Raw genomic sequence first — 15,465 nt, forward strand, 5'->3', positions numbered from 1 at the left:
CCGTGTCACATGAATCTCCTCTCGAAGCTCCCTCACACCACGATCAACATCTGTAGTCCTAATGATATGCTGTAACTCTCTAATCTGAGCCAACAAGGAATCACGCTCCAATAGAAGAGCCTCATACCGGTAATAAGGAACTGGGGGCAATGTAGACTGGAATGGGGCACTCGCTACTGAATGCCCAGTGGAATCTGAATCAGCTGGTGGGGGTCCTCTGACAGGTGGCCTCATGCCTGGAGGTGGAATAGCCTATAGTGGTACGGGCTGCAACACAGGTGGAGGTAGAATAGCCAATGCTGGTGGAACAACAGGACGTGGATGCGAAAATGGCACTCCAACTGAAGGCTCTGAGTGATCAGCTGATACGGGAATAAAAGAGTCGGCCATCACTGCTATCTAAAATCATATCGCAATATAAGAATCTCGTACCATAACATGAACTATACTAATATCTGATATACTGAAACACTCAACCTCTCAACGTTCTATCATCCTATGCCTTACTTCTAATCCTAACCCTCTACCCATCCCCGTTAACCTAGGCTTGTGTCAGTGACTTATAACCTGTAGCTCTGATACCAAACCTGTGGCGCCCTCCAAACCCGGGTCAGAAGTTTGGGGTCCACACACACACCTTAATTATAACCTGCTTATAATAATAATAAAGATAATAATAATATATGCAATGACCCTACTTACCAATCACCACGGACCGCAACAGGTTAAAGTATGCACACAAGCCAAACACACTAATATATTACAAACCGTTCAAATCCCAACTATTTCAAACTCAAACTGAGTATTAACAATATTACAAACTTTTACAAACTTATATTATTCCAAAAGAAGCCTACTAGCTCAGCTTTCTCAACCTGAACCCCTAGCTCTCGCGCTGGACTGGGGATCCTCTTTACCAACTGGTTCCTTTTTAACTGGAAAGAATATAAACAACATCGCACGAATGAGATAACTAGCTCAGCAAGTCACAATGACAAAACTGAGAATAATGATCATCAGGTGAATATGTTTATGATATCAAGTGAACAATGGATTATGATTTAGGATTGGATATCATACTTTTACTTTAAAAACCAAGGTTAGGCTGCTGATCAGTCACGCACTAACCCCGAGCAAGGCACACAACATTGCTCTAACTACTGGATCCAAGGCACACATTGGCCTAACTTGACCATTATATGGTCTGACCATGAATCTGGTCCACAATTTTATAAAAACAATCCAATTCTAACATAATAACAGAATATGCAATAGTAAACAATAACCGAAATCATTAACAACAATAAATGTTTAACAATGAAAGGGTTTCAATCCTTGTAAGGATCAATAAGGCAATTTAAAAGCTTGGATGCTGGGTAATGAAAGAATTGGATAACAAAGGAATCAACATTTCAAGGTTTCAAGGATTCGATCTTTCAAAGTATAAGATACCATGGGTTGAGTATATAATAGTTCATTTCAGTGTTTGGTATTAAGTTTGTATGTATTTATAGAGTAGTATGGTAGATTTGTGGTTCCTGTTTGGGTATACAATAATCAATGGATTAGAAAGAATATGATTCATGGCTCAAGGACAATAACTGAAATCAGGATTTAGGTTTCTGTGCTTCAAAGCACTTGCAATATCACAGGATTATCAAGTACTACAATATCTCGAGAAAGTTCAGAACACTTGCCTGGTATTAGCTTACTACACTGCACTCGCTTCCAATCACAACCGTTTTACTCCTCAACTACCTGTTTCCCTTTCCTACGTCTTGCCTCTTCTGCTCACATATCATAAGTATCTATCAATAATTTACTCATGGAATTCCATTCAACACATACTTCTATCTACCCTTCGTTTTACCCAAATCCGATTAACGGATTGAAAGTTATGCAATAATCAAGTAAACACCGAATATATAGACCGATAGTCAATTAACAAGTCACATATAGCACATAATACATCACGTAATCAATGATATATTATTTATAAAGAAGTCTCGGGTCATAAATAGGCTTTCTGGTATTTAAAATGATTTTTAAAACATTTTTCGGAATTAAAACGGGTCGTTGGATCAATTTCGGGTTAATAAACAGGGTTTGGTTGGCCCATTCTGGCTCCGAAATAATTTTAGAATAATTATCGAGCCTTGGAAATAATTTAGAATAATATTTTAAAGCTCGAAACTATTTTTCAGAATTTTTAAATCATTTTTAAATAATTAAATCTAATTAAATAACTAATTAAAATCAATTAATAATTAATTAAATCAATTAATCAATTAATTTTCGAATTAATTGACCAATTAATCAATTATAAATTAACTGAAATTAATTAAATAATTAATTTAGATTTATTTGTGAATTAAAAATAATTTTCGGAATTAAAATAATAATTTTTAGAATTTTCAGAATTAAAAATGAATTTTTATAATAAAAATAAATAGGAACTATGATTTTTAAACATTTTATAAACAGGAATCCTAAATTTGCAAAGTCTGGAAACTGCAGGGACCTAACTGTATCGTCCCCAAAAGTCCAGGGACCAAACTGCAATTTTACACCCCGTCGCCGGAAAACAGTCGGGTTCACCGGAGAACACGATTCCGACCTCCTCACCTTACCACAAGCTCCAGATCACATCTACAAATTACCAGGAATACAATCATGCAATCAAAACAACCTAACAATCCCTGAGTTCGCCGGAATTTGGCCGTGAAGTTTTCCAGTTTCCGGAGAACATCGGAAAACTTCAAAACACAACTCCCTTCTCTACAGACCTCGTTGGTTCATGAAACTTATACGACTAGATTGCAAATTTCACAGAGAACACAACCCACTATAACACAACATCAATCTATCACAGAATAAGAAACCCCCAAATTTCAATTAAGAATATTCATACGGGTTATAAACCCTAATTTTGAAATTCGAAAATCAAACTCAAATTCGAACATGTTATTGAACTCCAAATCAGACGTATGACATATGAAAATCATCAGGAAAGCAAGCTCTACAACATGCAATCATCAAATCATACAAACAATCATCCGAAAAAAATTCATATTTTTAATAAAATAAATTCGAAAATAAATAAATTTTTAGAAAAATAACCTTGATTTCTGCAGTGAAACAAAGCTCAGAATCTGATAGAACACCTCAAATCCTTCGTTTTGGTTACTCAAGCTTTGAAAACAGAGATCGGTAACGCCTTCGTTTTGCTGTTTGATTCTTAGAACAGTTTTAAGAAATTAGGGCTTTTCTCTGAAAATTATATAATTAACTATCTGCAAATGATTTTGATACGAAATAAAATACGGTAAAAGGCTATTTATAATTACGGAAAATTAGTATTCTGTTGGATCATTCCCGATATAAAACGGTACGTTTATTTGTAAAAACTGATCCAAACGGTATCGGTTTTCGGGATAATTATCCAAATCAGTACAATTTGTACTGCGGTCTTGGTCTCAGCGCCTGGTTACACGTATTACGAAGTGATAATTGGGATAGTTTAATAAAAAGCTCCCGTTTATCGAAAATACGGGTTTTATTGATTTACCGAAACGAATATTGTATCGAAAATGTTGCGCCGGGACCCGCGTAGGACAAACCGTAAGCCGGATCGAAAAAGTCGAAACATTGAATATGCTCGGAATATTACAATTAGGTTAGGAAGGAGTTCTCGAAAGAGTTTCGGGTTCCAAAAACGTAACAACAGTTGACGTCGGTTGGTTCCCGTTTTTGTAAAATAGATTTTAATTATCCGGAAAAAGATTTTAGAAATTTCATATGATTCTTATAAATCCATAAACCAACATAAAAATAATTAGAAAGATATGAAAATTATCTATATTTTATTTTGGACATATAAAAATTAAAATACTCAATTAATATTATTTTTGAATATTCAAGTACAGATAACACTTAACAATTAACTCATAGAATAAATACTGAACACACATAATAATTATATAATAGCAAAAATAATTACACGATATATCCCGGATATTACAAGTATCATATACTTCAACACGACATCCCACGATAGATGGGAGTACTTTGCTCTGGCGAACCCACTCCTTATCGATCTAGGGGTTAACGCGTTGGACATATTGGAAGGCATCTAAATACCTTAATATAAACATTAGGGTTTTGTTAGTATTATAACGATCATGATCCCATCATAAAGAGATTCCCAATTTTTCCTTGAATAAAATACTTCAAATCAATACTCGTCAATGGTTTGATTTCCAGGTAGTGGAGGAGTCACATCGGTCTCGCTTAAAACCCACAGCCTTACAATTTCTATGAACCCGTTGTTGACAAAATCGCCCCATATCGGAAATAAAAAAGATTCCTATTTCATTCCGTGTTTCATAAACACGAGAATCTCATAATTGTTTGTAAATTTTAAAATCTTGAGTCGTTACAGATTTTATCTTGTTTAGGCATGACATGGGTGACGTATCTAATACATACATTCATGCATGATTAATCTAATTAAAGCATGCATCATTAACTATTCTAAACATACATTCATACATCAATATGTAAAGTGTAATAAAGTAAATGTGTTTGGTTATGGCCCCCTCCTATGTGATCTTTATCAAGCTAATGGTAAAGATCAAGGTCAATCTAATGTGGTGATGGAAATAAATACAACTACTTATTACATAAGTCTTCTTCTTTGTTTAGACTTCTTGTATGCCTCGTCTTCTTCTTTGAATCACCTCTATTGGATAGCCTTCTTGAGTCTTCAATTACATTACATGATTGAAAGTAAAACTAATCTAATGAACTTGTAAGAATAACTCGAGTTACATTCGAGATTTATGATTAAAAAGATTGACGACATGCAAGTCATATTTAAAACCAAAACCAAAACCATTACACTAAGGTCGAAAGGCCATAACCATCCACCATGTTCATACAACATATAAAAGCATGTTAAAACACATAATCTGATCTTAACATATCATATTATCCATGATTTAATCATAAAAAAATATGACAAAAATCAGAAAAATCAGAATCAAATCAGAAAAACAAGAATCACTGTTTACAGGCAGTAAACGACGTCAAACGCCGTCAAACGCCTTATAGACGAGTCGTTGATAGCTTTAGCTATCAGTTTTGTTCAGACGCTCGTTTACCTATCGAATAGGGTATTCATTTGCGTAAATCGGACACCAGACCCAGATTTCAGCAAATCTGCATCAATCAATTCAGAATCCGTATCTAATATGATTCTTATAATTAGAACAAACATAAATTATGTATATATCAGTATATATACAGATTACATAATCATCTTATGATTATACAACTCACATGAATATCATATATTCAAAACCATACATATACAAGCATATTATATCAACATCAAATCATGGTGAATCACGTACATGCTCATATATCGAAAACGGTTAAACACATAAACGAATTAAAAACTATTCGCAAGTAGCTCTGATGCCATTCTAGGGTTTTTTAGCACATAAATGCAACGAAAATATAAATTTAATTCTTAAAAATCGAAACCCTCTGCAGGATCCATGCGAAAAAAATAATATTTAATTTGTAGTTCAGTATGTTTACCTTAAGAAGCTTTACGTTAATGGAAAGATGGAGGTCTTGAATGATCACCACGTAGCCCGTCGCTAGAACGATCTACTGTTAGGGCGAAAACATGCGCTAATATTCACGCAAGTATACGCGTTCGCAAGTAGTATAAGATATAAATCAGATTCGTTCCCACAGAGACTAGTTTAGGTTAAGTTCAATTTATGCACCTATGCAACAATGTATGGTTATCGCTCAATGCTAAGACAAATAACAAATTGGGTTTTTATTAAACTAAGAGATTATACTAAATAACATTAACTAAGAGAATTGAGGTTAAATTAATATATATGATAAACATGGGATCCTAACTTCATTAAATACTTCATTCAATAGCCTTATTGTTTTTAACCTTAGCATGTGGTGGTGATGACACTAATCATATAACACGAAACTGATAAACGCCAACTTTCATTGCACGAGTACCATTCTACCAGACATCCACAAAAGAGATAGAAGCTGAATAGGCACCAATTATATTGAGACCCTATATGTCTATAGAATTTGACAACATAATGGTTTAAGAACAAGTTATCTATCTTGATTACATAGGGCAAGTAAAACGGTTAGAGTTACCTACGAATCATGCATACACGTACATGAACCTATGCTAGCATGGCAAGTTCTAAACCTCTATATTCACTGTCGCTTCAATAGAGATTAACACGCTATCTTATATGTTAGCTACGTACATAAGACGAATAAGCACAACCATACTAGGATATCATACAATCACCACACACCAAGATATCGAAACAATTAATTATTGAAATCCATAAGCAAATCCGCTAGAATCCCATGACAACGATTAGCCCATAATCGAACTCATCGTCACCATGGGTTCCAATGAAAGCATGGTATAAACAAGGTCTTAATAACTAAATAATAATCAAAGTACGAATAAACGAGATCTAGGTTCAACAAGAATGAAAACGAGCATCCAAAGTTACAACTAATTCAAAGAATCACAAGTTGAAAACAAGATCTTCTTTTTCGGAGTTGTTCTGTGCTTCTAGGTCTTCTCCTTGGTATCCCCTTCACTTCTTGCGTAAAACACAATCTTCTTCTTATTAATTCCCCCTGTGAAAATGTCTCAAATCTACTTATATAATAGTCCCATAAAACTCAGATTACATAGAAGTTGGAAGCCAAACAGAAGTAGAAGTCTAAAATAATTCAGCAAAATTCCCGACCCTGCGCGACCGCTCAGCATAGCTGCGCGGGCGCGCAGGTTGCTGCGCGGGCGCGCAGGCCTCCACTGGAAAAAATCCAAGTTTGCTCCGTTTCTTCGCCGTAATCTGCCCGTTCCTTTCCTCTCGCAATGGTGAACACATGCCAAGGCTTATTCTTGATGATTCCTCCCCCAAAATGTAACTAATACCCTGAAATGCATGAACACTAGAAAAACGCATCAAATACACAAAATACTTGATTTCAAGACACCAATTTAAGCCATTTTAAGACATTCTAAGTGGTATAAAATGCCACTTATCACACCCCCAAACTTAAATCGATGCTTGCCCTCAAGCGTCACAGACTCAAAAACAAATAAAAATATGAATGAATACAATCTATATGAAAATGCAGCGATCCCCCTTTCTACAATTAATCAACCAAATTGCCACATCTCAACGAATGCAGTTAGACAACTAAAGATCAATAACTCATGCAAACGGTCATACAGCCAGAAACGTGGTGTGTGCAAATGCTTAACAGATATGCTTCGCAACTAGACCAATTACTATGACTAGACTATCCTCAAGGCAATCCTACGATTATACAAAGAATAAAAATTCCAGGCACAAAGTGATATACAACACTACAAGAACTCTGGAGCTTACTACGGAATCGTGCTTTTTATTTACAACTCAAATGCTTATTTGACCGTGCAATGAGTGAGGTCCACAAAAGACTTATACAATGATATCCATGTAACGAGCGTTAGGTTAGCGGATCCCAGACTCTAAAAGCCTTAGGTCGCTAGGCACAAAGTCCCCTAAGAACTTAATAACTCGAATACCAAAGAGCCCACTCTTGATCAATTATGCCAATTTTTTTTTTTTTTTTAATTTCTGAGCAAGTGCGTTTCGCTCCATCTTGCTCAACCCTAGACTACTCGCAACATACGCGAGCCGGCTACTAGCCAATTGACGCCTAGCCACAACTAACAACAACTTCCATATTTTTTTCTCCAAAATTTTTCTTTTTCATGTCTTTATCACTAAGAACCTATAATCGAATTCTAAGCATAATAAGTAGATTGACCTTGAAAATAACCAAATCATAACACAATCTATCCCTTTCGCATTCTCTAAGACTTAGTGGACTTACAATTGTTTCTAGCATGCATATCAACCTACACAACTTAATATCACTTTAATGCTATCACTACACTCACATCAATATCACAATTCAGTCGATACATCATTGCAAAAGGGATCATGGTAAATGCATGAGCTACATGACATTCATAAAAAAAAACTATATGGCATAAATTATGCAACTATATGAACTAAACTATCATGAATATGCAACTAAATGACACACACACAATATTCCTTAACTACCACCCCCATACTTAAAATTTTCAATGTCCTCATTGAAGGCAATAATAAGGATTTCAGGCATACCTAATTAGCGGGAGATTCACCCTCGTCGGGTGGAGGATCAGGTGGCCAATCAACCTCGCCACCAGTGTCTCGAACAACAGTACCGAAATCATGTGTCAAATCTGTAGCAAACTGATGGTGAATGTCGTGCATGGCCTTCATACGCCTAATTACTCGCCTGTACTGCTCGTCACCAACACCAGTCCTATCAACTACCTGCTGCACATGAGAAGAACCCTCTATAGGCACTGGAGGATCCGTTCGGCTACCCTCTACATCATCAAAGATATATCCCAACCCCTTGTCAGGGGGTGCACCTAAGAATGAATAACTCAAGTGATTTGGTAGTGGGTTGAGCTCAAGTGTAGGAGCATCTTCAATAGACGACTCGAGACGATCCTGAGAAATTTTCAGCTCTGCTAACCCAAGAGAATCGAATGGCACATCCAACTTCCTCTTCCACAGAGGTGCATTCAAAACCTGAATTTGCTCTACTTTAAAGCACTCCTCTTTAGATGTGGTTACTTTTATTTCCTTGAACACATTGAAAGTGACCTTCTGATCATGAACCTTCATCGTAAGCTCTCCTTTTTGCACATCGATCATAGTTCGGCCTGTAGCCAAGAATGGTCTTCCCAAGATAATGGGAATCTTCTTATCTTCCTCGAAATCAAGAATTACAAAGTCAGCAGGGAAGAAGAGTTTATCCACCTTGACCAAGACATCCTCCACTATACCTCGTGGATAAGCGATGGAACGGTCAGCTAGTTGCAATGACATGTATGTTGGTTTCGGCTCAGGCAGACCAAGCTTCTTGAAGATAAATAAGGGCATCAGATTGATGCTAGCTCCTAAATCACATAAACACTTGTCGAACGACAAGTTTCCGATGGTGCAAAGAATAGTGAAGCTTCCAGGATCTTTAAGCTTCGGAGGCAACTTCTGTTGCAGCACAGCACTGCATTCCTCCGTTAGAGCAACGGTCTCTAAGTCATCGAGCTTCACTTTCCGAGAGAGAATACCTTTCATAAACCTCGCATAGCTAGGCATCTGTTCAAGAGCTTCAGCAAAAGGTGTGTTGATATGAAGTTTCTTGAACACCTCCAGAAACTTCTCAAACTGCTTATCCGGATTTTTCTTCTGCAGCCTCTTTGGAAAAGGAGGTGGAGGATAGATCTGTTTCTCCCCTGTATTACCCTCAGGAGGAGTGTGTTCCACAGTAGTCTTCCTTGGTTCCACCTCTACTTCCTTCTGCACATCTTCTTCAGCCACAACTGCATTTTCTGAATCTTGAGATTTTTCAGGCTCTTCGTCTTGCTGAATTTGGGGGCTTGCGACCTTTCCAGACCTTAAGGTGATGGCGTTCACATGTTCTTCAACTTCCCTCTTTCCTGGATTGGCTTTTATATCACTAGGAAGCGTTCCTGGTGGTCGATTCAATAAGGCATTAGCAATTTGCCCTATTTGGTTCTCCAGAGTCTTGATAGAAACAGCTTGGCTTTGGCATATAAGAGCCTGGTTTTTGCACATAAGCCTCAACTCCTCTAATTCAGATTTTTCATTCGAAGATAGACCTGCATCATGAGTCTGTTGTTGAAGTTGGAGTTTATGCTGAAAACCAAGAGAGTTGAACAGCTTATTTCTAAACGGCTGGAACGGCTGTTGCATCACATTCTGATTGTTGCTCCAGCTGAAGTTAGGATGATTCCAGTTGTCAGGATGATAAGTGTCTGGAACTGGTTGTTGCGATCTCTGAAAGTTGCTCACAAACTGAGCTGAGTCGCTAGATATAGCGCATTGCTCTGTCGCATGCGGACCTGCACATAGCTCACAAACACTAATCATCTGCTTAACACCATAGTTAGCCAGAGAATCGATCTTCATAGACAACGCCTTTAGTTGAGCAGTAATAGTCGTAGCTGTATCCACTTCAAGAACTCCTGCTACCTTGCCCTGTGGATATCTCTGGGTTGGATACTGATATTCATTAGCAGCCATCAGTTCAATTAGATCATAAGCTTCCTTATAGCTCTTTGCCCATAATGCTCCGCCTGATGCTGCATCGAGCATGGGTCTGGACTGTGCTCCCAACCCATTGTAAAAACAAGTGATGATCATCCAATCAGGAATTCCATGATGAGGACACTTCCTAAGCATCTCCTTGTAGCGCTCCCAAGCTTCACTTAGCGATTCTCCCGTTTGCTGCGCAAATTGAGTAATAGCATTCCTGAGTGCAGCTGTCTTCGCCATAGGGAAGAATTTAGTATGAAAATTCTGAGCAAGATCTTCCCAAGTAGTAATCGAACCAGCTGGTAGAGAGTGTAACCAGCTCTTAGCCTTGTCCCTCAAAGAGAATGGGAATAGTCTCAGCTTCACAGCATCTTCAGAAACACCGTTGAACTTGAAGGTGTCGCATATTTCAATGAAATCCCTAATGTGTGTATTGGGATCTTCCATTGGAGAACCCCCAAACTGGACTGAAGTCTGTACCCATTGAATTATGCCAGGCTTGATCTCAAAGGTATTAGCTGTGATAGCTGGCCGGACAATGCTAGATTGAATGTCATTAATCTTGGGTTGAGAAAAATCCATCAAGTCTTTCGTTCGTGCTGCTGGATCTCCCATTGTAATGAGTACCTGAAACACAAACAAATAAACCGTGAAAGTAAAAGAATCTGAGTCAGTGAACTTTAACGACCACTGATGACAAGCACATAAACTAAAAATTAACACCGAGTCCCCGGCAGCGGAGCCAAAAACTTGTTAGGGCGAAAACACGCGCTAATATTCACGCAAGTATACGCGTTCGCAAGTAGTATAAGATATAAATCAGATTCGTTCCCACAGAGACTAGTTTAGGTTAAGTTCAATTTATGCACCTATGCAACAATGTATGGTTATCGCTCAATGCTAAGACAAATAACAAATTGGGTTTTTATTAAACTAAGAGATTATACTAAATAACATTAACTAAGAGAATTGAGGTTAAATTAATATATATGATAAACATGGGATCCTAACTTCATTAAATACTTCATTCAATAGCCTTATTGTTTTTAACCTTAGCATGTGGTGGTGATGACACTAATCAGATAACACGAAACTGATAAACGCCAACTTTCATTGCACGAGTACCATTCTACCAGACATCCACAAAAGAGATAGAAGCTGAATAGGCACCAATTATATTGAGACCCTATATGTCTATAGAATTTGACAACATAACGGTTTAAGAACAAGTTATCTATCTTGATTACATAGGGCAAGTAAAACGGTTAGAGTTACCTACGAATCATGCATACACGTACATGAACCTATGCTAGCATGGCAAGTTCTAAACCTCTATATTCACTGTCACTTCAATAGAGATTAACACGCTATCTTATATGTTAGCTACGCAAATAAGATGAATAAGCACAACCATACTAGGATATCATATAATCACCACACACCAAGATATCGAAACAATTAATTATTGAAATCCATAAGCAAATCCGCTAGAATTCCATGACAACGATTAGCCCATAATCGAACTCATCGTCACCATGGGTTCCAATGAAAGCATGGTATAAACAAGGTCTTAATAACTAAATAATAATCAAAGTACGAATAAACGAGATCTAGGTTCAACAAGAACGAAAACGAGCATCCAAAGTTACAACTAATTCAAAGAATCACAAGTTGAAAACAAGATCTTCTTTTTCGGAGTTGTTCTGTGCTTCTAGGTCTTCTCCTTGGTATCCCCTTCGCTTCTTGCGTAAAACATAATCTTCTTCTTCTTAATTCCCCCTGTGAAAACGTCTCAAATCTACTTATATAATAGTCCCATAAAACTCAGATTACATAGAAGTTGGAAGCCAAACAGAAGTAGAAGTCTAAAATAATTCAGCAAAATTCCCGACCCTGCGCGGCCGCTCAGCATAGCTGCGCGGGCGCGCAGGTTGCTGCGCGACTGCTCAGCATAGCTGCGCGGGCGCGCAGGTTGCTGCGCGGCCGCTCAGCATAGCTGCGCGGGCGCGCAGGCCTCCACTGGAAAAAATCCAAGTTTGCTCCGTTTCTTCGCCGTAATCTGCCCGTTCCTTTCCTCTCGCAATGGTGAACACATGCCAAGGCTTATTCTTGATTATTCCTCCCCCGAAATGCAACTAATACCCTGAAATGCATGAACACTAGAAAAACGCATCAAATACACAAAATACTTGATTTCAAGACACCAATTTAAGCCATTTTAAGACGTTCTAAGTGGTATAAAATGCCACTTATCATCTACGCCTTGAAGGTATCCACACGAATGATTGCCCGAAGGATGGATTTGTACTAGCACATTTTTAAGCCACCTTCTTGCTCTCTCTATATCTCTTCAAGCTGCTAGGGTTTATATTTTATCAAATAAAACATGTTACCCTAATTCTATTATAATAGGATATTATATAGGCAAGAGCTATTGGGCCTCCAACCCTAAACTTAATTTTAGAGTTATTATTATTATTAAATTCAAAATTCTAATTATTGTGTTATTAAGTCTCACTTAATCATCCAATAACTTAATTTTAGATTTAATATTAAATTCGAATTTTCTATTTATTTAATTAATTAAGTCACACTTAATTAATAACAAATAAATCGAATTTCTTACATTTAATTTAAATTCGAATTTAAATTAACTAATCCTCCAATCATTCTTTGTGCGACCCTTTAGGTTATTATTACGTTGGCAACAATTTTAAATCTAATTTAAAATCATAAACAATGAGCGACATCTAGTAATACATCATTGTTACCCAAGTAATAATAATTAAATCGGTGATCGATTAAACCTTTTGTGTATAATGTACAATGTACTATAATCCTTTTAACCATATATTATAGATTAAACTCGAGGCATGTTATGTGTCATCCTCTTCATAATTTAATCCAGGTTTCCTTGATCGATGAGTAGACTATAACATCAAATCAACATTTGAGCATGGCCATGCATTTCATAGTCTAACTCAAACAAGAGGCCAATAATATCACTCCTAAAATAGGAGGGTTAAATCCTTTCTAGATCATTCATATTTCTCATATGATTCATAATATACCCAATATACATTTTTATCATCACCCGGTCAAAGGTAACTTTTAATGCAACCAAAGTATATTAATTCTCATATAGAAATATAATGATTTCAAGTCTAAGGACCAATACATCATTATCACTGTGAGAATTACTAATGACACAACAGACATGTAGAATCTCACATTGGGTCTTCCAGCACCATGTATATAATACATGTGCCTGTGTTTTGACTTTAGTATCACTATACTTATGATCAATGAGATGTGATCATCAGTCAACATTCACACTAGTCTTAATGCATTATTATTGTCCCTTAATAATAATACTCGACTAGGGATCTTTAGGAATATCGATACTATTCTCATAATCTCATTTCTAAGTCACGTACTTAGGGATATAAAATTACATATCATATTCCAAGGACATTTATTAATCTAACATCTTATCGCAGAAAATAAAGATATAATAAATTACTAAAGAATAATCCATATAATCAGAATTAATAACCTAAATGTTTCATAATATAAACATAATAGTGTTGTCTCTAGGGCACAAACACTAACAGATTCTGCCTTAATCGACCAGGATTCCGGGTCAATTTTGACCAGGATTCCTGGTCAATTTTGACCAGGATTGTGGTCAATTTTGGTCCAATCGTATCCTCCTGGTCGTTGAAAATTTTGACTTGGATTCGGCCTTAATCGACCAGAATTCCTGATCGAACTATAGGACTTTTTAAAATCCATGTCGAATGAAATTTCGACCATGATTCTCCCCCAATCGATCAGGACTGATCGAACCATAAGAGTTTTTGTCACCCGTATCGAATGAAATTTTGACCAGGATACCTCCCTTAATCGATCAGGACTCTGATCGATTTTTCTTTTTCGGCTTCCCTCGAACCTTCTAGATTGTTCCAAATTCTTCTTCTTCTTGGACATTCCTTAATTGGGCCTCACATTTATGGGATTTCGTCGATTTGTCTTCCCCTTTCTGTGCTATATAAGAGTATAGTGAAGCTGAGTTTCTCATTTCACTTCTCACTTACAAACTTTCTCAAATTTCTCTATAGTTTCTCTCTTAGGAAGGCGATTTCCGGTGTCCTTTACCACCGTCACTCCACCTCTTTCAACCGCTTCCTGAGTTTCAAGCCTTATTCCCAATAATATCAATGATGGATCGTGACCTTGCGAGGCTTGCAAAGATGAACATTTGCAAATGAGGTACCAACATTCAGATTCGTTCTCCATATTCATCTTTAATTGATATGATTAATACCAGGGGGATAAATATCCTTCCCTTGTTTATTTAGATTTATACAATCATGGTAACACATTCCACGAATTAGATGGTAGAATAGAGAGTTGTAATTCCCTGTACAAACATCCTCCCTATCTTAGGATTACCCCGGCCACCCCAGGGGATAGAACTTGCAATTGGGAAGGGGACACTCTGTTAGGTAGGGGTGAATGTGTTTTTATGTTTTTCTATTTTTTTTGAAATAATTTGGTTTTGAACAAAGTAAATCAAATCTTGTAGTAAAATGTGTTAACATAGAAATTAAGCATGCAACAATGAATAACACAGTTCTTTCAAAACTCACTTAATTTTATATTTAAATTAAGAATGTTTTGCTACAAAATTTCTAGGCTCTTTGTTGATAAAGAGCTTAGCTTCTTCCTTGAGAGAATACAAGAATTTCCTGATCTAATTGTTACAGCTAACAAAGGACCAGTGTTAACTTTATATGATAGTTAACTACTGGTTTACACAGTGTATAATAAGAGATGCTATTCACTTTAGTAAACTGTCACTAATCATTCCATTTTAGGAAAAGTATATCTTCCATTTCTGGCTTAGCATATCTTTGCATACTGTGTTAACTTTGATCCTCTTTTGTCAGTTAATCTTCACCCTTGATCTTGCACACTCTTCAAGCTGCTTTTTGTAGACTTGTCAATCCAACTGGTTTTATTTTTTGTTGATTGTTAATCTTGGATATTAAACTGGTCTGTAATTTGTACTTTGAGATTTTACCTCGAGATCTTCAGTTAGGCATACAGAGATCTTGAAATCTCGATAAGTATATTGAGTTATTGAGATCTCTAATACTCCATAGTTGATTTGACTTGTAGAGGTCTCCGAGTTCTCTATAAGAGAATTTAGCTT

General features: G+C 36.7%; 1 non-coding gene across 1 annotated transcript; it reads left to right on the plus strand.

The window, feature by feature from the left end:
• The first annotated feature begins 10,365 nt into the window (after positions 1–10,365).
• LOC141669922 (small nucleolar RNA R71) lies at positions 10,366–10,472 on the plus strand. Its single transcript, XR_012554171.1, has one exon. It is a non-coding gene; the product is annotated as a small nucleolar RNA R71 (small nucleolar RNA).
• Positions 10,473–15,465: the final 4,993 nt, after the last annotated feature.

This window comes from Apium graveolens, chromosome 6, assembly GCF_009905375.1.
Source record: "Apium graveolens cultivar Ventura chromosome 6, ASM990537v1, whole genome shotgun sequence".
Taxonomy (NCBI): Eukaryota; Viridiplantae; Streptophyta; class Magnoliopsida; order Apiales; family Apiaceae; genus Apium; species Apium graveolens.